This window comes from Mus caroli, unplaced genomic scaffold, assembly GCF_978045245.1.
Source record: "Mus caroli unplaced genomic scaffold, Mus_caroli_1 scaffold_16, whole genome shotgun sequence".
In the NCBI taxonomy this organism is placed as follows: Eukaryota; Metazoa; Chordata; class Mammalia; order Rodentia; family Muridae; genus Mus; species Mus caroli.
Genome location: NW_028227271.1, coordinates 33,650,047 through 33,673,759, shown reverse-complemented (window position 1 = coordinate 33,673,759; position 23,713 = coordinate 33,650,047). Strand labels below are relative to the sequence as shown.

Below are 23,713 nucleotides of genomic sequence, written 5' to 3'. Positions count from 1 at the left end.
AAAGCAGGGCAATTGATTCACTTCTTGCATTTTGCAGCAAGACAACTTTGCCATCCTCATGGACAGGACTGGGAACATGAGTTTCGATTTTCATTAAAGATATGATAATGGTTAGTAGCATGGGCAGGAAGAGTCCATGAATGTGATTCCTTCCCTAAAAGAGATGCCAGTCAGCTTTGCCACCTTACTGTGTCTTAAAGTGACTATCAAAGGAGCTGGCACACTCATTCTGCCTCAGACTCAGCGGTGCTTCCTATGTCTTCCTTATGTTTCAGCACAACCTCGGCTGTCCTCAGCTTCATTTCCTAGCACAGCCTTATTTGTATTCTCAGATCTGTGTCCTGAGTTACATCTTCTAGCAGAGACTTGGATGGCTTAACTATCATCACAGATGTTCCTTTTTCTTATGCAAGAATGTATAAAAAGTGCAGAAAAAGATTTTGTGAAATTCTCAACTGCATACCCTATGTGTTAATTCATACTAAAATGCATTGTTTTAGTTTGATAGTTCTATTTTTTCCTTTATTTTTTCCATATTTTCTCATGTGTATTAGATAAAACATTTGTTTTTCACGCTACCAATAAGGTCAGTTTAATAACACAGCCATGTTATTATTCCCGTGGATTTTGGGGGCCGGAAATTGAGACATAGATCAATGTGAAATATGCTCTTTTGATGACAACTGTGGTCTCCTTTGGAGAGATTCTAGGTCTGTCTGTGTTTTGAGGAAGAGGAGGTAGTAAATCAGAAGGCGGGGTTAGAATCTTTTGGAGGTGTTTACATTCATATCTACATACATTTGTTTCTAGTTGTGTTCTTAGGCTTTTGTTAAACTGCCAATAGATTCTGAAGGGGATTTCTTAAAATAGGACATCGGAGCTTCTGCTGTCTTATTTGTTTGACAAAATATCCAAAGAGATCCAAGATGGACTTCATTGTCTTTTAGTAACAACCATGCTATTTAATACAGTCATGTCAAGCTTGGTCACCCTATGCTCAGATTCAAAATAAATGTACCTACATCACATCTTTTCACAGGAAGAGATTCTTATTATCATTAGGAGATAATCACATGGCATTAGAAATATTCACAACACTGTATTTGGAAAACACAGACTACTCACCTTAATCTCTACTTTCTGTACCTTTTTCCATTTTAGTTGGTTAAAACAACAAAGGTAAGCAAATGGACATCTCCATGGTTAAAGCACCTGCCGGACAATATGAACACAAGGAGTCCAGATCCCCCAGAACTCATGGATATCCAGAGAGATATGATAACCTATTGCTAATTCTAGCATTCAAAAGGCAGAAACAAGAGATTCTAGGACCAAGCTAGCTAAATAGACTACTCAAATAAATGAATTCAATATTTAATTGAAAGGCCATTGTCTTAATGAATAAGGTAAAAGGTAACCTGCTTCTCCAGGAGTGGTACCCTGATGCACATAGCAACGGATACACTCCTGCATCTCTAGGGTTATAAGGGCTGTGTGCTGTTTATCAAACTGTTGGCTGGAAATATCCTGGACTATACTCCCTTTCCATATGCCCTTATAAGTTTCCTTCCCTTGGCTTCTGTTTTCCTTAAGTATGCAAATGTACCCCTAATGCTCTTGCCCCAGCCAATAACATAAGCACAACTGGACATTCTGCCTAACATATACATATCCCCTGCCTCTCCTAATAAAGGAGCTGTCCTCTGACAAGTCTCCTGTGTGTGATTTTCCCTTGTACTAACCACTGCTCAGGTTTGCCTTCTGGCCCAGCTGTGCTTGGACTTGTTATCCATTCTCCATGATCCCCACATTGGGCTAGTGAGCAAGAAACTGATCATACCAGGTCAAAGAGGAACTGAAGCTCTGCAGAGTTTTGGGATGGGATGTGGCCATCTTTAGAAAAGCATTATTCTGCTAAACTCACTGCCAAGATTTGTAAATGTCATATGACAAATGATGTTCATGCTTTTGTAGCTATATCACAGTGATTTGTTGATTTGTTCACTCATCCATCCACTTAATAGATGGGATGTAGTGACTTGTGGGTAGGGATTGTATATATATATATATACATATATGTACAATTATATCTCACCATACTTTGCACAGTGTATGTGGTACAGGGAAGGAAATATCAGTCCTTTCTGGAGTCAACAGAAATAAATTTCCAAGTTTTCTGTTTTACTCTTTAGTCAGAGCAAGTCAGAACCAGCAGCTTCCTAATCTACTAACCATGACATTCACCAAGACAAAAAAAAAAAAAAAAAACACACACACATGAAATGTCACATAATAATTTACCATTCAAAAGTAAGTCAGTTTACTACACAGAATAGGTCTCCACTGCTTACAAATAGGGGTCTATCATGACTGCCTTCTGAAAGAACCAACAAACAGCTGAAAGATTCAGATGCAGATATTTACACCCAACCAATAGTCAGAATCTGGTGACCCCTGTGGCTGAATTAGGGAAAAGCTGAGGAGGAGACAGACCCTATAGGAAGACCAGTAATCTCAACTCACCTGGACCCCTGGGATTTCTCAAACACTGAGCCACCAACCAGGCAGCATACACCAACTGATATGAGACCCCCAACACATACACAGCAGAGGAATGCTGGATCTGGACTCAGTCAGAGAAGAAGCACCTAACCCTCAAGAGACTTTGGACCCCAGGGAGTGGGGAGGTCTGGTGGGGGTGGGTTGAGGACAACCTCTTGGAGACAGGAGGATGGAGAGGGAGGTGTGTGATGTGGAACAGTCAGAGGGTGAACCAGGATGGGATAAAGTCTGGACTGTAAAAAAAAAAAAAAGACTAAAGAGTAAATTAAAAAAGAAAAGAAAAATAGGATAGTTTGTCATGCGGAATAGGTCTCCAAAACTCAAATATACCAGAGAGATGCATAAGCAATGGCTAGATGAGAAGAAATTATGGAGAAGAATGTTACTAGGAACAAAAGACAGATTTCTTTGGATAAAGGAGAAAATAAGGAAGTGGATGTCTAGGATTGTAGCAGCATTGGCTACTTCTTCAATGTGTTAAAGGGGTCAGGGGGGTTGACATGCCGGGAGGGCTGGTTTAAGAAACTTCAAAGCTTGGGGAACAGTACCATCAACTGAGTTGCTCTAAGTATTTCTCAGTATTTAAACACAACACAAAACATATCCTTTACACATTGGGGTGGAGGATGGCACATCCTTGAGATTTTGCAGTTCTTATTTTTAATTATTTTATTCATTTATTTGCATCCCTAATGTTGCTCTCCCTCCTCATCCCCCATTCCCATTGTTCTTTCCCTTCTCCTTCTCCCCTTTGCTTTTGAGCAGGTGCTCCCCACTTCCCCTGGTAATTATCTACGGGATTAGTCACATCCTCTCTCACTGTTACATATGTGCTGGAGTCCATAGACCCATCAATGTCTGCTCTTTTGAAAGATGTTTACTGTGACTCTTCACAATTGGAGACAAACATGAATGTCACCAAAGCTCAAAGCAGTACCTTTTCTCTAGTCTTGATGGAGGTAACTCATTCTCCCTTCCTTCTTAAAAACATAAAAAGTGTTTCCATGGTTACTGATAATCTCATTATTCCCAAACTTTGAAAACAGCATTAAAGAAGGATGGGTAGGAATTTTAAAGTCACTGAGAAGATATATTTGAACTACGTTTGAAAATAGGTGAATGTTGTAATGGAGGAGAGAGAAAACAATTCCAAGGTAAACAACTAGGTATTGGCTAACCAGTGCACTTGAATGTTCTTTTCTCATTCTATCAACAATAGCATGCTTTGACCCTATTTTCACCAAGAGACACTGAGGAGTATTGGAAGAAAATTTGAATTGTAAGGAGCCGCCTTCACATTCGCCATTACAAGATGGCGCTGATAGCACTGACACCCGTGTTCTAAGTAGTAAACAAGCAAGCTGCGCATGTGTCGGGGTAGTTTCCCACCCCATGTGCTCTGCCTTCCCCGTGACGACAACTCCGGCCGATGGGCTGCAGCCAATCAGGGAGCGACACGTCCGAGGCGGAGGACAGTCCTCCATAAAAGGGACGGGTTTTCGCCATTCAGGGGATCTCTCTGGCTCTCTCTCTCTGGCGCTCTCTTCTCCACTGGCTCCTGATGGGGTAAGCAATAAAGCTTGTGCTGCAGAAGATTCCGGTTGCCCTGAGCGTGTTCTTACCAGGGGGACACAAAAGCTCGCAATAAATGGCGCCTAAACCCGCGAGCTACTGCATCACAGGGAAGGAGCAGTTAATGAAGTGTTCCCGGAAAACAGACTGTTGAGAAGGATCTGGTGTGGATTCAGAACTCTTCAGCTGGGGAACTGTGGTAATGAAGTGTTCCCACAAAACAGACTGTTGAGAAGGATCCGGCGTGGGTTCAGAACTCTTCAGCTGGGGAACTGTGGTAATGAAGTGTTTCCGCAAAACAGACTGTTGAGAAGGATCCGGTGTGGATTCAGAACTCTTCAGCTGGGGAACTGTGGTAATGAAGTGTTCCCGCAAAACAGACTGTTGAGAAGGATCCAGCATGGGTTCAGAACTCTTCAGCTGGGGAACGGAGCGGAACCAGAACTGTGGGGACGGGACGCACGTTACAGCTTTACAAGGTATGTCTGGTCTTGAACTTTCTCTAGTGTTAAAAGCCCTTTAATTTCTTTTCACATGTCAACAAGTGGTTAAGGCAGGATGGAGAATTCTGGACAAAATTCAAGACAGTCTATCAGAAGTAAAGTGGGGAGAGAGAGCAGGAGCAAAGAGGAAACATGGTGCACCAAATAAGTACACAGGCCTTTCCACGGGTCTTGAACCCGAGGAAAAGTTAATGTCAGGGAAGAATACCTGGGGAGAGATTAGAAAGAAAGAGGAGAAAAAACAAAGGAAAAAAGAAAAGTTAATGTCAGGGAAAAATACCTGGGGAGAGATTAGAAGGAAAGAGGAGAAAAGAGATGAGTTTAAAGAGCCAGTTCTTAGTAGCTGTGAATCAGATAAAAAAATTTGCTCTTCTGAGAAAACAGACTTGGAGGAGGGAGCAGCTCGTTATGAGAAAGAAATGAGAGCTTATAGGTCAAGAAAAAAAGCGGCTGGCAAAGGCCAGCTTGCTGCTCAGCCTCAGGGCAGTCGGCCTCAAGGTCATAGTGCACCTCCGCCCTATGCGAGCCCCCTCCCTGCGTAGTGCGTCAGCCCTGTGCAGAGAGGCAGTGTGTGGACTCGTTCATTTCAAGAGAGGCACAAAGGAAGATACAACAGGCATTTCCGGTCTTTGAAGGAGCAGAGGGTGGGCGTGTTCACGCTCCGGTAGATTATACACAGATTAAAGAGCTTGCCGAATCGGTCCGTAAATATGGAGCCAATGCTAATTTTCCTTGGTGCAGTTATACAGGCTTGCTGGCGAGGCATTAACTCCTGCCGACTGGCAAATGATTGCAAAAGCCGCTCTCCCCAATATGGACAAATATATGGAATGGAGAGCTCTATGGCAAGAGGCTGCACAAACGCAGGCCCGAGCAAATGCTGCCACTTTGACTCCAGAGCAGAGAGATTGGACCTTTGACCTGTTAATGGGTCAGGAAGCTTATACCGCTGATCAAACAAATTATCACTGGGGAGCTTAAGCCCAAATTTCCTCCACAGCTATTAAGGCCTGGAAGGCGCTCTTCCGAACAGGTGAAGCCACTGGACAATTAACAAAGATACAGCGGCTGAATGTCATTGTTCAGAGCCAGATAGGCCCAAAGAAATGGTTAAATGGAAAGATGTTTTAAGTAACAAATGGAAAGGCCCGGATCCTATTTTGATAAGATCCAGGGGAGCTGTTTGTGTTTTTCCCCAGAATGAAGACAACCCATTTTGGATACCAGAAAGACTCACCCGAAAAATCCAGACTGACCAAGGGAATACTGATGTCCCTCGTTTTGGTGATGTCCAGTGCGACAACAACAAAGGGAGAGCAGCGTTGGGAGATACAGAATTGGACGGCTAAATTTAAATAGACCCTTTGAAAATTGAGACTTGCCCCACGCACTTGGACCTGTCCCTGACCTAAGGACTATCTTTTCAACATTTTCCTTCTTTAAAGAATGGGTGGGGGTGGAATTATTTGGAGCTGTTCTTTGCTGTGGATTAGTGTTGCTTCTCTGATTGGTCTGTAAGCTTAAGGCCCAAACTAGGAGAGACATGGTGGTTATTTCCCAGGCGCTTGCAGCACTAGAACATAGTGTTTCCCCTGATATATGGTTATCTATGCTTAAGCAATAGGTCGCTGGCCACTCAGCTCTTGCACCCCACGAGGCTAGTCTCATTGCACGGGATAGAGTGAGTGTGCTTCAGCAGCCCGAGAGAGTTGCATGGCTAAGCACTGCAGTAGAAGGGCTCTGTGGCATATATGAGCCTATTCTAGGGAGACATGTCATCTTTCAAGAAGGTTGAGTGTCCAAGTGTCCTTCCCCCAGGAAAAACGACACGGGAGCGGACCAAGACCCCTCCGGGTGATGAGCCTGGGAGGAAGTTTTGTGTACGGCTCCTTTACCTGCACACTGGGGATTTGACCTCTATCTCCACTCTCATTAGAATGGGTGGCCTATTGCTCTTAAATAAAAGAAAAGGGGGAGATGTAAGGAGCCGCCTTCACATTCGCCATTACAAGATGGCGCTGATAGCACTGACACCCGTGTTCTAAGTAGTAAACAAGCAAGCTGCGCATGTGTCGGGGTAGTTTCCCACCCCATGTGCTCTGCCTTCCCCGTGACGACAACTCCGGCCGATGGGCTGCAGCCAATCAGGGAGCGACACGTCCGAGGCGGAGGACAGTCCTCCATAAAAGGGACGGGTTTTCGCCATTCAGGGGATCTCTCTGGCTCTCTCTCTCTGGCGCTCTCTTCTCCACTGGCTCCTGATGGGGTAAGCAATAAAGCTTGTGCTGCAGAAGATTCCGGTTGCCCTGAGCGTGTTCTTACCAGGGGGACACAAAAGCTCGCAATATTGAATAAAATTTTCTAGTGAAATTTGCAAGCCTGTGCAGGTATAACTTAAGATGAATTATTATTTCTATGAGTTGGTTTTCTTTTGTTATTAATTTAACTACTGATGAGCAAAGCATTGACTTTTAATATAATTAAGACTGGAGAGATTTATTTAAAAAGAGTCTTAAATTGTGTATTATTCCAAAAGTGATGCTAATAAATCCTGTCATTAATACTACTACTGCCTATCTTTATCCTTCTTTGTTTTGTGAGGGACACATTAATAATGTGTTGGTACACCTGGTTATGGTGTCACTCATATTCTTCTGGGCATATATTTTCATTCTATTTCTTGTGGACAACCAATTCTGAGAGTTTATCATGCACTTGAGTGTATTTCTGTGCACTTATTATAATTTCTTAGCTTTCCAAAATCCCATTCCACATTATTACCTGATATCCTCTCTTATGTCTTGCACAGTAACACCCAGGAGAGAAGTCATCTCTCCAAACTTTCACTTTCATCCAACCAATCCATTTAATCACACTCTCTTAGGAGAACTTGAACCTAATTTTCAAGGATATGTAGAGAAATGGAAGCTCCCCTATAGCCAGTGTGTACAGTCTTCTGACACATGATGTAGTTTTTCCCATGGATATAGTAGTCAATGTACATGATCAGACTGAGGTGGCAAGGAATATCTTCTGAGCTTTTCAAAGGGAAAATTAATAAACTCATCCCCTTTGATTCCCACAAAAGTAGTATTATAGAAGCTAGAGAAAATGAAGGTAATTCTTCAAATAAAGTAGGCCTGCACTGGGCTGGAGAGACATGCCTGAACTTGATGTAGACTCTGCATCTGGTTGCATCTGAAGTCACTCTCATGCCTGTTGTTTAATATGAACCATCCATACAACAAACTGACAAGCAGAGCACTCTGTGTCAATCATTTTTTCCCTCACCACCTGGAAGGCAGTGCAGTTGGAGACAATACTTATTTATATCTGTGCCTCAAGAGTTGACATAGCATCATCTTAGGAGTTCAATAAATACTTGTCAAACAAGAGAATAGAGACCAATCTTGTTTCTCAGGTATATAGCTATAGAGTACTCTATGGTATCTGCAAGTGACTGGCAGGTTGTAAATATGGCGAGAGAGATTTATTCTTTCACTCTGAAAATTATATTTTTCAGTTTCACTCTACTATTTCATTTAGAGTCTTCTAAACACACACACACAGGAGAGAGAGAGAGAGAGAGAGAGAGAGAGAGAGAGAGAGAGAGAGAGAAAGAGAGAGAGAGAATATTATTCAGAATGTTTCCTCTATCTGCTACTTCTTCCTTGGTTCCTTGGAGAAACTTTCTGTTAAGCTCTATTCAAATATTAAGAACCTTAGCAAAGTACTTTTAAACCTATGAGTCATTCCTTTTTCTCACCTACAAAAGAAGATTGTACTTTGTTTATCTCATTCTTGTAAGAATCATTCATTTTCAAATACACCTGTGCCATCCTCAATTTTTCTATCAAAGGGAAACCTATTTTATTTAGCTGTGTGTTCTCAGCCTCTGAAATCATGATGGGCACACAGTTAATACTCAAAAAGTAGCTGGAAAGCAATCATTGTAGAAATACTTTTGCTCATCAAAATTGAATATAGTACAAAACACATATTATTCTATCAGTTTTATAGGTGAAATATGAAAAGGAAGAAGACTTTTTATTATTATATTAGTGTGTCCTTAAACCTTAGTATGTTTTTTTGGTAGAAAACAAGTAAGTTTACAGATAAACGTACATAAATAAGCCACACTAACTTCAATATATCAAATTGTAATGTCTCATCTCATAAAACAATTATACTATTAACCTCACTGACCTGATTCAAATGTGGAATCTTCATAGGTTAGAAGACAGTCTTTTTACTCTGTGTTCCACACCTTTCAAGTGAATATTTTCTATGAATGAGTGATTGTATAGCAATAAGGACTTTTTTAATATTACAAATGATATGAGTAACAGGGACTTTCAGATTTCTTTTGTAATCCTCAACACCATTCTGTGAAATGCATGTGAGAACAATTGGTTTAATTCAAGTCTTGAGCACTTGCCTAGAATGTGAAAGTATGCAGTAGGTTAGATTCCTGGAGAAAGAGAGAGAGTGAGAGAGAGAGAGAGAGAGAGAGAGAGAGAGAGAGAGAGAGAGAGAGAGAGAGAGAGAGAGAGAGATCTTATTTATTCATGACAGGAAAACACAGATTTGAAATGTAGTCCCTAATTTAAATTTGTTTTAAACTGAATGAAACCAACTTTATTATTTGTGGCCACATAGAAGGTCTCAGACCCTTTGTACTAAAATATAACAGAGCAAGAAATATGGGGATGGATTAAACAAGGTCCATGTTTACTGAGCAAAGCTTTTGTGAGAGTCATGCAAAGTAATGACCTTCCTTAATTAGCTCAGCCAATTTATGTCAATACACTACAGCAAGGGTTTAAAGTAGCTATTTAAATACTAATTATTCTGAAATGGAAAACAAACAAGAGGGACAAGGCAAATGTCCAGTTTAACTTACCATAGCAGAGAGAAGCATTTGTCAAGTAAGATGGTGATTGGAGCTGGCTCTTTGGGCCAAATATGGCTACCATGTTAATAGGCTGAATATATATATATATATATATATATATATATATATATATATATATATATATGTGTGTGTGTGTGTGTGTGTGTGTGTGTGTGTGTGTGTGCGTGTGTGTTACTGTTGCACTGATTTCTCTTGAGTTTTCTGAATATCCTATATGTGCCTCTCCCTCTCATGTCTATTGTACAAGCCTAAGATTTCACTGCATTGAAAACATTTAATTATTTCTGATTTTGGCTTTCCCTGTGAATGATACCAGTGAAATGGTTCTTTCTCATGCTGTGATAATGTTAATTAATTGTTTTTTCTTGGTGTGAGAACCTTAAAGCATTAAGTATGATAAAAATCAAAATTAAAAATGAACAGGTTATCTTGAGAGGACATATAGGAGCATATAAACATTCAAAGAGAAATATTTAAAACTACAGCAGTAAATAAAAACTAATATTAATGGGGAAATGCTGAAAATTGAAAAATGAACTGGGGGTGATAAAGAAATCTTCCATTGCTGCTATCTCTTGTTATTGGAACCCATAAATACCTTTGATCAAAGACTGTGAGGATTGAGTTAGACTACCTTGTCTTTCCAGGTAGCAAAGCAAAGTACAGGGGATGTTCCCAGAGCTCTGCAGCAGCTGGTTGATATCCCTATCAGCAACACAGCCTCACGGGTTATAACCAGATGCAGCTTGAGCCATTGGTTTCTCACCAAATGTTTTCAGGCAGAAGAATGCACAAACTTGTGCTTTCTCTGTACATATTAGCATGATATTTTCTTCTGCACTTCTGAAGTGTGGCAAATGCTAGTAATCCTGTGTATTCTTCTCAATACATTAAAGTGAGGATTACAGAAATTCAGATTTCTAATTCTCTATGAAATTACATGTGACTAGTATAACTCAAATCCACAGAGGCCTGGTCTGCTGAACTGTTGATTCTGGTGGGAATGCCCTCCATTCTACCTTGTGCTTCTAGTCCATGGAAAGTCTCAGTTAGTTTTAATATATACTTTCTGGAGAGAGAACTGTCTCCTGTAACAGGTGTCTGAGCAGGCAAGGCATCAGCAAAGACTCTGGGATATGTATATGCTGACCATTCTGACCTTTAGAGCATCATGGTCTCAGACAACATGTCACTCCTCAAGTTCTCTTGACACTGTAGCACTCTTATGTACTCACTGATAAGTGGATATTAGCCCAGAAACTTAGAACATCCAAGATATAAGATACAATTTGCAAAACACATGAAACTCAAGAAGAACGAAGACCAAAGTGTGGATATTTTGCCCCTTCTTAGAATTGGGAACAAAACACCCATAGAAGGACTTACAAAGACAAACTTTGGAGCAGAGACGAAAGAATGGACCAACTAGAGACTACCATACCTGGGGACCCATCCCATATTCAGCCTCCAAACGCTGACACCATTTCATACACTAGCAAGATTTTGCTGAAAGGAACCTGATATAGCTGTCTCTTGTGAGACTATGCCGGGGCCTAGCAAACACATAAGTGGATGCTCACAGTCAGCTATTGGAGGGATCACAAGGCCCCAATGGAGGAGCTAGAAAAAGTATCCAAGGAACTAAAGGGATCTGCAACCCTATAGGTGGAACAAAAATATGAACTAACCAGTACTCCCCAGAGCTGTTGACTCTAGCTGCATATGTATCAGAAGATGGCCTTGTCATCCATCAGTGAAAAGAGAGGCCCATTGGTCATGCAAACTTTATATGCCTCAATACAGGGAACGCCAGGGCCAAGATGTGGGAGTGGGTGTCAGGGGAGTAGGGGGGTGTGGGGGACTTTTGGGATAGCATTGGAAATGTAAATGAAATAAATACCTAATTAAAAAAAAAGAGAATTTTTACAGAGATTCAGTGAGCTGCTTATCTTGGGCTAGTTTATTCTCCAAGACTGCATGTCATTAATTTCAAGGCTGAGGACAGCAGCCTTCTGGGTAGTGCTGGAACTCTCTTTCTCAAGATTTCCTCCTTAGAAGAATGATTTTTATTCCCCAGAAGAAGATGCCAAACATGAACAGCTTGAATATTCCATTTCTCTTACTTTGTAATTCACCAAAATCTCTCCAATTTTATGAAGTTTGGTTTCCAGTGTTTACCCATTTTCACCTCTACACACACTGTACCCGTGTTTCTTTTCTTTATACCTCAGGGAAGAGCAGACTGATGATGGGTAAATTTAGTCCACAATTTCATCATCCTTCTGTATTCTTTAAACTTCCTTTTTTCTAAGTGAAGTCCACAAATTATGCTGCATCCATGAGAATATCCTGCTACCCAGTTCAAGGCTGTTCTTATAAGGTCCTGATGATTCCACATGACAGGAAACCATGGTGGGATTTAGCATAATGAAGAATCAGTCTAAGGCAAGTGTGCTCCACCTAGGATAACTGAGGGCAAACAGCACTAAAATTCACATTACGTGATCAGACTGATTGCAAAAGGATTAAACATTTCATTGTAACCTTTCCCCACATGTCAGAGTACCACCAATGAGGACATCACTAAAAGGGATACCCTAGATTGTTTCCACTCCTTGTTTTCCTCTTCCTGTCCTAAACCTTTACATACAGTGTGGAATGTACTCATATGAAATCTAATAAAATTACAGAAATAAATAAAATAAATAAACTTCTGTGCCTTTTCCCTGGTAATAGGGAAAAATACATGCATTCATTAGTTGTCAAATATATTTAGTAAAGCTCAAAGCACATATTGCACCTCATACAATAATAATGGGAGACTTCAACACACCACTTTCATCAATGGATGGATCATGGAAACAGAAACTAAACAGGGACACAGTGAAACTAACAGAAGTGATGAAACAAGTGGACTTAACAGATATCTACAGAACATTTTATCCTAAAACAAAAGGATATAGCTTCTTCTCAGCACCTCACGGGACCTTCTCCAAAACTGACCATATAATTGGTCACAAAATAGTCCTCAACAGATACAAAAATATTGAAATTGCCCCATGCATCCTATCAGACCACCATGGACTAAGGCTGATCTTCAATAAAAATATAAATAATGGAAAACCAACATTCACGTGGAAACTGAACAATTCTCCAAGCTTTCTACACTGAAAAACTTAGGATAATTTTTATCTTTCTTTTGTGTGTCCGACCTGGTAACCATGGTTAATTCTTGTTTTAGTGAATGTCCTTCACAATTTATCATAATTGCAAAGTCACTCCCCTGTAATATGGTTGAAACATCTACAGTATAGTCATAGATACACTCTGCTGCCATTTGACATCTATACTCTGTTCCACTCAATTTACACAGCCTTATATTGCATGGTATTTATTTGTGTTAACAAGTTTCATGCATTCTCTGTGAGCATCCCCTTCGTATATGGGACTCTTATCATGAAGAACTTGGATTATACACCCAGCCATAAATTCTCAAACACAGGTCCTTTTATCACGCCTCAGATATTGAGAGTTTAGGCTCTTACACTTTAACTTACTGGCAGTCAGTCAGATAATGACAGAGGAGTTATTGCTTTCACAATACATTTTTCAAATATATTTTTAAAGTATTTAATCAGAAAATTAGTATCAAGTTCCTTCTATTCATTATACATATCAGAGATCTATAAACTATAACTCTGTTTGATGAATGTTTGTAATATTTTTGACCATTTGTCTTGCTCTCTTTCTATATAGCCATCTCACATGATGCAAATTAATAATCTTCATTTCTATTCCTTTATATAAATCAGTACATGTAGTATGAATTTAACTAAAACCTTAGGATACTTTGTATTTTAAGAAGTGCGTTTTTTCTCTCCCACCAATAATTCATTTAGCTATAGATAAGAATCATTACAAGATCTATAAAGGATTCTTAATTCCCACTTGCAGATTGTTTCCCTCTTTGGAGGAGATGGACATTTAAACATTCACATTTCATTTAATTTTCAGGTGGTTTTAGAGTAATGATTCAAAATCTTTCTGCTTCTTCTTCCAGATTCCCCTTGCCAATAACTGTACCTGTTCTCTGATGGCATCCTTGGCTGCATAAAACACCTGTGTGTGGAAGTGCAGTTGAGCATCTGACATGATACTTTTGATTATTCACTGTGTGCACTACCTCTCTCCATATTGATTCTTCAAAAGCTTTAGTGATTCTAAGATTTGCAATCTTTTTCTCCATTTTTATGTCAGACTCTCCCTATATTTTCCGTTTTTCCTTTTAAATCCCATAAATTCAAACCAAGAAATGTGTTCTAAAAAGAAGAAAAGAAAACTGACACATTGCTCTCAAATTAGAACATGGAAAGCACCTCTTCTCAGATTCTAAGGAAATCTATGGCCCATGACACTTTACTGAATTGGTATTTAGTCAGGGAATTGGTATTTAAAAAGTGGGAGAGTGGCTATTATTCTATGGTTAATAACTGAATGAAGCATTTCAGAACACCCACAATCAACTAAGCACTTTTAAAAATCACATCTATGCTTCATTCTGTTTCAATATGTAAAATATGGCACAGGAAGAAATTAGCCTCATTAAACTAACATATGTTATGATTGGTGCCTGTTCACTTCACTCCATGGTTGTTAATGGTTAAGGTAAATGTCATACCATGTGGACAACAGAAGATGTGTGTTTTTTTTTTTAGGCTTATATTTTAGAAGAATAACAAATCATATAGTGAGGAATATAGCTGTACATGTTTAGCTGTTTGGAACACAACTTATCTAATACACGCTAACATCATCATAAAAATATACAGTAAAGAGAAGATAAAGGAATCAGTGTTTAAAGCTTAGGTATTCAGTTCTTGCTTATGTAACTTGTAGAAGAAGGAGAATGAAGAGGGAAGGAAGACAAGAAGGAGGAGAATAAGAGAAAAAGAATAGCTTAATAAAATAAAATTTCAAACTCTTCTGCTTGCTATTCTAAAAATTCTTTATGGTCTCCCAAGGGAAATCTCTTCGTAATTGCTTCAGTCTCTTTGCTTATGACACTTTCAAGTTCAGGCAGAATTAGGGATGGGTTATAGGGCACACTGAATGATGAAATGTAAGTCCTTGTTAAGCTGTGCCAATTTATGTGAACACAGTATGTTGATGAATGAGGAATCCCCACAACCACTCAGTGTGTCATCAAAAATTCAGAATAAGTGATTTTGGATCAAACAGTCTTTTTCTGTGGACATCATTTTCTGAGATTGTGAATCATGAGGGCAAAAAGTGAGACAATTACTGGTTTCTGTAAGACACTCTAATTCAGAGGTGTTTTGTTGTATTACATTCCAGATTTAGAGGAAAATGTGGTATTGACTTGAGAAATAATTTAGTGTGCATGCATATATGTACTATGTACTTCTGCCTGTGGGGACTATAGGACCACCTTATGTATGATCCTTCAGCACTCCTTTTGATTTTAAGGTTCGCTTATAGGACCAGAACTTACCCAGCATGCTAAACGGCCTACCCACTGAGCCACAAGAGTGTTCCTTTTCTCTACCTACTTACTCTGAGAGTTCTGGTGTCTGATTTTTTTTTTTTTTAGGCATGAGTTATGAGGCTCAAACTCTTTATCTCCATGAATATTTTCAAACTTTCAGAGCTTATCACAGACTTTTATTCCCTCATGTGGTGAAGCAAGCAATCCTCCTTAGTTCTACCTAAAGCTGAAAAGAGACTAATGAAGTCCTGCCTGTCCTCACACAACAGAACATACACAGTGTTAATTGCTCCAAGGATTGGGATCTTGTGATTTGGGGAAATGTGTGGTACCTCTCTTCATCAGGGCAGTGTACCTTTAATTTTCTAGTATCTACCTAAATAATAGCATTTCTTACATTAACCCAAACATATGGATCATTCATCTGAATGAGAGAAGGAAAAACAAAAACAAAAGCAAGCAAACAAACAAGAAACAAGATAGGTTGATCCAGTATTAATTCTGTTTCTACTTCTTGGAAAATAGTATTCTTTATTAATTGTTGCAGTAAACCTCCAACCCAAATAAGCCCTAACAATGAAAATACAAGACAATTAGTATGAATACATGCTGTGTGCCTAGACTGGGCAGATGTATCACTACACTACCATCTTCCCCATATAAGAGACCCCTTATAACTTGTGGTTTCTCTAGGCTATGTGCTCTGCTCCACTTTCCTTCTTCTTCTTCCTCCATTGTTCTCTCTGTGTCTCTCTGTGTCTCTCTGTCTCTGTCTTTGTCTCTTTCTCTCTGTCTCTGTCTCTGTCTCTGTCTCTGTCTCTCTCTCTCTCTCTCTCTCTCTCTCTCTCTCTCTCTCTGTCTCTCTCTCTCTCTCTCTCTCTCTCTCTCTCTCTCTCTCTCTCTCTCTCTCTCTCTCTCTTGTTTCTCTCCCCAAACCTTCAGCTTCACCTTCCCAACTTTCGCAACCCAATCACTGTCTCTAGCCTTTATTTATAAATTAAGGTGGGAAGAAAGTTTACAAGAAATCACTTGAGTGCTGACTCATTCCTTGTTCACAGCCCCCCCAGAGGAGAATGGAATTAACATCAAATACAATTAGCCCATGACTATAGGCAACCTATATTTACCTTTGAAGTCCTCATCAAAACTCCTTGTAATCTTGTGAAAGAACAGGGTACCAGGGAAAAACAAAATGTTTCCTTAATATGTACATATTTGGTTCTCACTAGTTTCCTGTCTACATAGGAAGCCAGCTAAGAAAGACAAGTTATACCCATGAAAATGTGGAACTTTCTTATTATAAAGCTACTGGAGATGGTGACTTAGTTGTAAAGAGGAAAATGCTTGTGAATATTTCATTTCAAACTAAGAACCTTCCCTGCTTTCTTTCAAAATATACAAGAAAGGGCCAGGATTTGCATCATAATGTCAAGCACAGGGGTAATAGAAAAGGAGATGCAGCAACTCAAAAGTGCACAGGAGAAGGAATTTCTGAGCACATCCTGGACTCCTCTGACTTGATTTAAGAAAGTGTCCCCAAGGGCCTCTCCTCCCATCAATGATCAACTAGGCCATCTTCTGCTACATATATAGCTAGAGCCACAAGTTCCATCATGTGTTTTCTTTGATTGGTGGTATAGTTCCAAGGAGCTCTGGGGGGGGGGGGGTACTGGTTAGTTCATATTGATGTTCCTCCTATGGGGCTTCCGTCACCTTCAGCTCCCTGGGTATATCTCTGGCTCCTTCATTGGGGACCTTGTGCCCCATCCAATGGATGACTGTGAGCATCCACTTCTGCATTTGCTAGTCACTGGAAGAGCCTCACAGGAGACAGCTATATGGCTCCTGTCAGCAGGCTCTTGTTGGCATCTGCCTAGTGTTTGGGTTTGGTGGTTGTTTATGGGATGGATCCCCAAGTGGGGCAGTCTCTGGATGGTAGGCTCTATGCTCCACTATAGGGGAATGCCTGGACCAGGAATGGGAATGGATGGGTTGGGGAGCAGGGGGCAGGGGGAGAGGATAGGGGATTTTCCAGGGAAAAACTAGGAAAGGGGATAACATTTGAAATGTAAATAAAGAAAATATCTTTAGAAAGAGAGAGAGAGAGAGAGAGAGAGAGAGAGAGAGAGAGAGAGAGAGAGAGAGAGAGAGAGAGAGAGAGAGAGGAAGGAAGGAAGGAAGAAAGAAAGAAAGAAAGAAAGAAAGAAAGAAAGAAAGAAAGAAAGAAAGAAAAGAAAAGAAAAGAGTCCCCAAACTGTGATTACTGTGAGAAACTTTTGTTCTTTTTGTTGCTAAATAAAGTGAGTAGAGAAACAGAAAAATCTGAGACTGACTGTGCCATTCTTGAGGATACAAAAGAACCTCTCTGAAATGAACATTTAATTTGATCACCAAGTGTTATCTTTTAAATCTAGCAGCCTCAGGTGAGGAAGAGCAATTTCCCACGAATCTCTCAATTGTACTCATTGTGGAGAGTAGTCTTTACTTATTCCCCTTTTCTAAATTCTGTTAATTTGGAGACAGTTGCAGTGTGTCTTAGGTGTGCTTGGGTTACCTACCTGTATTATGAGGAATGTCCCTATATTATGCTTCTGTATTCAGTGTCCTTGAAGTACTCAGAGTGAGTGTAGCTTTGTGGAAGACCGAAACCTCTGTGTGACCTCACAAAAACACAAAATAGATTCTTGGACTTCTCACTTTCATTATAATTTTTTCTTGGAACTAGAAAAATGGCTTAGCCCTTAAGACTACAAGAACACATACTTTCCTGCCAGAGGACCTGAGATCAATTTTAAGTACCCTAGTTAACTGGCTAACAATTGCCTTTAATTCCAGCTCCAGGAGGATCTGACACCTCTGTTAAACACACACACACACACACACACACACACACTCACTCACACACCTCTTCACAGGCACATAAAAATACACAGACACATACAACTATGCAAAAACAAACACACATCCATATATACACAATAAAAAGACAATTCAAAAATCTTTTTTTTTAAAAAAGGTCTCTTTCTTAAAAAAATTAGTTGTGTTTATCTTGAATCTGTATACTTAAGCATATTAGAGCATCCTAAACAAACTGTCCATCCACCAATTTATATCCCCAAGCCCCCAAACACTGTTTCACTCCATCTTATAATGGTGTAAGCTATAGTCTTAACACCAGCAATTGTGTCACTAATTTTGAGAATTTCCTTTTGGAAATCATACAATATTCAGATAAATGGCTGTGAATGAATGTCCAGATGTTCAATATCCTGAACCAGTTTCTCTCTCCCCTTTACATGTCTTTCCCTTCCTTATTTCTAGTCTTACAGCTAAGGACTATAAGCTGGCCTATTTTGCACTTCCTAAGTTTACTTGTTACCCCTGCACCCTGCTCTCTGGCAATAATTAACCCTAATAGACCTTGTGGAGCTCTAGCATTGAAAATATCCATTTCTCATTAATAGATTAAGCAAAAGTTGCTAAATAATGATGATAGCAATAATTGTGTAAAGAGTCTAAATACAAAATAAATTTTGAATCAGATTAGAATGCAGAGGAAAATTCAATTTTCCAATTTCCACTGCCAAGAAGAGAAACTACTGCCGGATAGGATTCAATACAGGTCTGTTTGTAACTGAGCAGCGAGCCCCATGTGCTATAACTAAAAATGAAACCAACACAGAGCACTAACTAGTACTCAGGTGCTTCATTTCCCACCAATACCTGGGCATTTGTGTTCCTTTTCATTGTTACACAAATTATGTCTCTTTTATGACTGCACACCCTCACTGAACAGGCTTTAATGTAATTCTAAATTATTCTAAGAATATAACCCTGAAGCCTCTTACTTTAAAAACTCCCGTATTGAATGTGTATTTTTTTTTTACCCGATAAAGAATTTTCTCCCTATTACAACATCATGAGCCAGCCATCAGTTTCCCTTTATCCTTTTTGTGTCCTGGTATGCTCTGTATGCCAGTCACACTGAACACGTTCTGGAGAAGTCAGCTTTTCCAAGGGTACCTTGAAGGGCACAAAGAAGTTTAACTATGATTCATGTTTGATCATGCCCAAGGTAGTTCTGATTGATAGAAATGGCACACAGGTACACATAGGAAAACAACAGCTCAGCAGGCACCCGGCTGATTAGTAACCTTTCTCCCAAATCCCATAACTTCACTCGTTGGCCATGCTTTTGTGTTCAGCTCTTTCTGTAATCACCATGAAAATCAAATACTAACTTTATCTTAGAATGCGTGTTCCTCTTTTTGATACAAAACCAAATCTACTCTGTTCTCACTCTGTATAGTATCCTTTCAGACATGGTCTCAATACTTTTAACTGTCACATTCTCTCTGGAAGACAGACATTGCTCTAAACACTTAAGGATGAAAAGCAGTCAGTATATTGCCTCCAAGTCTTAAAATTGATATCTGGAGGTCAAAATCAGAATATTTCTCCTATGTAATCAAATATGACTCTTCATGACAGATGTTTTCTGAAACCAAAAGGATTTATGCTGTTCCATGAGTTACATGACTACAATCTATGCTTTTCTTCCTAAGAAGTTAGAAATTTATGAGTTATTACTTTTATGTCATACATTATATACATGTTTCTAATGTTTATAAAAATGCTCATAGGTTAAATAAAATAGGATTTAGCTGTTGAAATGATTTTTTTTTGTCTCAAACTTTACACCAAATATCTCTCTGACCTTAATCTATTCTGACACATCTCTGAGTATCAGCTTTGATGTCAGGGAAAGTGCTGATGTTTGTGAGAAAGAGATGCCTTGTGATGATAATTAGCATTCTTTATTGCTCTGTGTACCCCCACATCACATCTCATGGCAGTGATATGTTAGCCTCCTTTGAATGACTTTCATGCCTCATCTAGAACCTTTGCCTTGCATTTGATGAAACAAATGAATCAATCAGTCCCTCCTCTCTAGACTTTGATGATTAGAATGACACCCTGGACACTGATGAGAAGTCAGACCTCCTGTCTCTTTTATTGGAGATAAGTCTCAACTAGAGAACAAAGCTAACCTCTAAGATCCAAAGTGCCTTTTTTCATACTCATTGTTGAGAATAGTTGGTCTCATAAATGATACATAGTTCATCAGTGACAAGTCCATGCATCTAGTCATCCTCCCAGTCACCTTGGGCTGTACCTTATATGTCTGTACTTCATCATGTCTCATTTATAAAACAAAGAGGAAAGAAGACAAAACCCAAACTCAACAGGAATTTGTTCATCCTCAGAATGTGTCTCTAGATATCTGGGAACCTTAGGAAGACGAAGTCTAAAGAAGTCTCTCATGCTTACTGAATAACAGCAAAGTTAGATATTGCTGGGGATGTTCCATGAGAAGCCAGTCAGTTTTCAGGGGGTTAGAGTGGTTAATATGCATTCATATTTAATAGAGATAGGGAAGATATACATCTGCTTCTCACTCACAGCAGTAAGGACACTTTCAGGATGGGTTTCTTATACTCTCCAAAGAACGCAAGCATTATAAGAGTTAGTTATAGCTACCTATCATAGATTTCAGATGCAGAAATGACCTTGTCCCTTCCATTTCACAAGCCAAGTTCATTATGCCATTACACTCATGGAAAAAAAAAAAAAAAAAAAAAGCAAAGACTGGTCAGTGTAAAGGGAAGCCTAACATTTGTCCATAGATGTCTCTGTTGAAGATCAAGACACAGCAACGTGCCTGGAGCCAGAGACTTCTTCCTGCTCTTTCTTCCACTCAATGAAAAGTGGGAAGCTATGGAATTTATTTTGTTATCATCTACATTACCACAACTGCAAAACAAATTGCCTAGGGATAATCTAGATATGTTAGCGATGTCCTAAAACTAGGTTTTAATATGGTATAAATTACAACATCCTGACACAAGACTACATATGAGGCCTTAACAGCATAATAGTTCTAAAGTACCAGAAAGAACAGATAAAAGTCTGATGGACTAGAAAATACCAGGGTTTAACTCACATAAAATAAAAGGGACTACATGGGACTAGGGAGATGCCTCAGCTTTTAAGTATATGTGCTGTTCCAACATTGAATAATTGGAACTGTTACCACTATCCTTATTTTATGAATTTTATCATTTACCTTAATGTAAGCATAGAGAAGAACAGATAAGAAGTAATGTTTTCCTGATCAAAATCAGGAAAAGTAACATGGGAACAAAAGCTCAAAAGTGAATAGCTGGGAAGGGAGCAGAGTTTTGGTTCAGAGTTAGAGCACTGGCTGTTCTTCCAAAAGACTTGGATTGTGTTGGACTGGTGTTGATTCATTCACAAGACTCATACTACAGCTTACAAGAGTCTGTAACTCCAGTCCCAGGGAGTCTGAGCCCTCCTCCAGCCTGCACAGGCACTATGTGCATCAGATGCTCAGAGATACATTCAGGCAAAATACCCATACACAATCCAATGGTACCAGTTGTAATGTGATTCATCCTAGAATCCACGTAGTATGTCCCACAGATTCAGGTCATTAAAAACATGCCGCATATGTATCGAAAGATGACCTAGTCGGCCATCAATGGAGAGGCCCATTGGACTTGCAAACTTTATATGCCCCAATATAGGGGAATGCCAGGGCCAAAAGAATGGGAATGGGTGGGTAGGGAAGTGGGGGGCGCTATGGGGGACTTTTGGGATAGCATTGGAAATGTAATTGAGGAAAATATGTAATAAAAATATTAAAAATTAAAAAAAAACATGCAAACATTTTTTTCCTCAATTGGTATAGAAAAATGTCTCGTTGTTCAGTTCCCATTTGAGTTACACATTTTCTCAGTAGAGATTGAGACATAATTTGTTAATTGTGCATTCTTTGGTTCAGAGAACAGCCCCAGGGCAAGTGAAACAAACACCAGTCTATGTGAATGAGAACTTGATTTAAGACACTGGGGTTGGTTTGTTTGTTTCTTTTATTTTTGTTTTGTTTTCTAAAAATTGGTTATTTTGTTTATTTACATTTCAATTTTCTCCCCTTACCGGTTTCTTCTCTGAGAACTCCCCATCCCGAACCCCTTCCCCTGTCTCCCAGAGGTTGCTCCCTGACCCACATGCTCACTCCTGCCCTACCACTCTAGCATTTCCCTATGCTGGGACTTCAAGCCATCACAGGAGCAAGGACCGCCCCTACGTTTGATGCTAGACAAGACCACCCTCTCCTACATAGGCATCTGGAGCCATGGGTCCCTGATGTGTACTCTTTCATTGGAGGTTTAGTCCCTGGAAGCTCTGGAGGATCTGGTGGTTTGATAATGTTGTTCTTCCTATGAGTATGCAAACCCCTTCAGCTCCTTCAGTTCTTCCCCTAACTACCTCCATTGGGGTCCTCCTGCTCAGTCCGATGGCATCCTCATCTGTATCAGTAAGGCTCTGGCCAAGCCTCTCAGGAGACATTCATACCAGGCTCCTGTCAGCAAGTACCTCTTGGCATCAGCAATAGTGTCTGGGTTTCGTGTCTGCAGGTGGCATGGATATTTAGGCAGGGCAGTCTCTGGATGACCTTCACTTCAGTCTCTGCTCCAATCTTTGTTCCTGTATTTCCTTCAGACAGGAGCAATTTTGGGATACATTTTTGAGACAGGTGGGTTGCCCTGTTTGTTAACCATGGCTGTGCCTAACCTCTACAGGTTCTCTCTCCCTTTTGTTTGGTATTTCAACTAATGTCCTCTCTATTGGGTCCTGGAAGCCTATGCTTTTCTGACATTAAGACGCTGTTTTATTGAGATTTTTTTTTTTTTTTTTACAGGGGAGAGCACGAACGCAGTCCCCCACTACCACAAATTATGCAGTCGAGTTTCCCGCATTTGGGGAAATCGCAGGGGTCAGCACACCCTAAAGTGCAATGGGTGAGCCTCGCCCTGGGAAAACCACCTTCGTGATCATGGTATCTCCCCTGCCAGGTAAGTATTTTATTGAGATTTTTAATCACTGTAAAAAATACATAAGTGAACAACTTTAATTGAGACAAGCTGATAGCCAGGGATCTAAATATCCTTCAAAGACATATCACACTCCAGTGATATGTTTCCTTCACTTGACTCCCTTCCCATATCTCTAGCATCCCCCAACTCAGAAATTGAGTCTATTCATTGATTAAACTACAGATTACCTCAGAGGCCTAAAGATCTTATTGAGAGATCCCATCTCAGACACATCCTTGGTGTGTTTTATTAATCTCTTGGGTGTCTCTAAACTAATCAAGTTGTAAGAAACTTCATTACAGATATGATTAACAATCAAATCTGTAATCTTTCCTTATTTTATTTTTAGTTAATTCATTATGGTGTTAGATATCCCTAGCTTTATAGTTTTCACAAGACTGTAACATACTGTTCAGACCAGACTGGACTTAAATTTGCAGAGATTTTCAGGTCTCTGCAATTTAAGTGCTGAGATTATATGGGCACCGGCTTTAAGTAAAACAGATTCCCCTCCATCATGCAGGTCAGCTGCAAGAGAAAGGAACCATCCTACTCCTTTATGACTAACCATGGATAGAAAATTCTGCTGACAGTTGCAACTGGAACATGAATATTTGCAGGGGTATCTGTGGAGCAGCTCAATGCAGTTTCTGCAGCCACAGAGCATACAATGAATTAATTTCATTTTATTAAA

At 39.7% G+C, this 23,713-nt stretch overlaps 1 non-coding gene across 1 annotated transcript; it reads right to left on the bottom strand.

Annotated features, from left to right (window-relative positions):
* Positions 1–22,841: 22,841 nt before the first annotated feature.
* LOC115029537 (U1 spliceosomal RNA) lies at positions 22,842–23,006 on the bottom strand. The gene has a single exon (XR_003835096.1). It is a non-coding gene; the product is annotated as a U1 spliceosomal RNA (small nuclear RNA).
* Between the last annotated feature and the right edge of the window lie 707 nt (positions 23,007–23,713).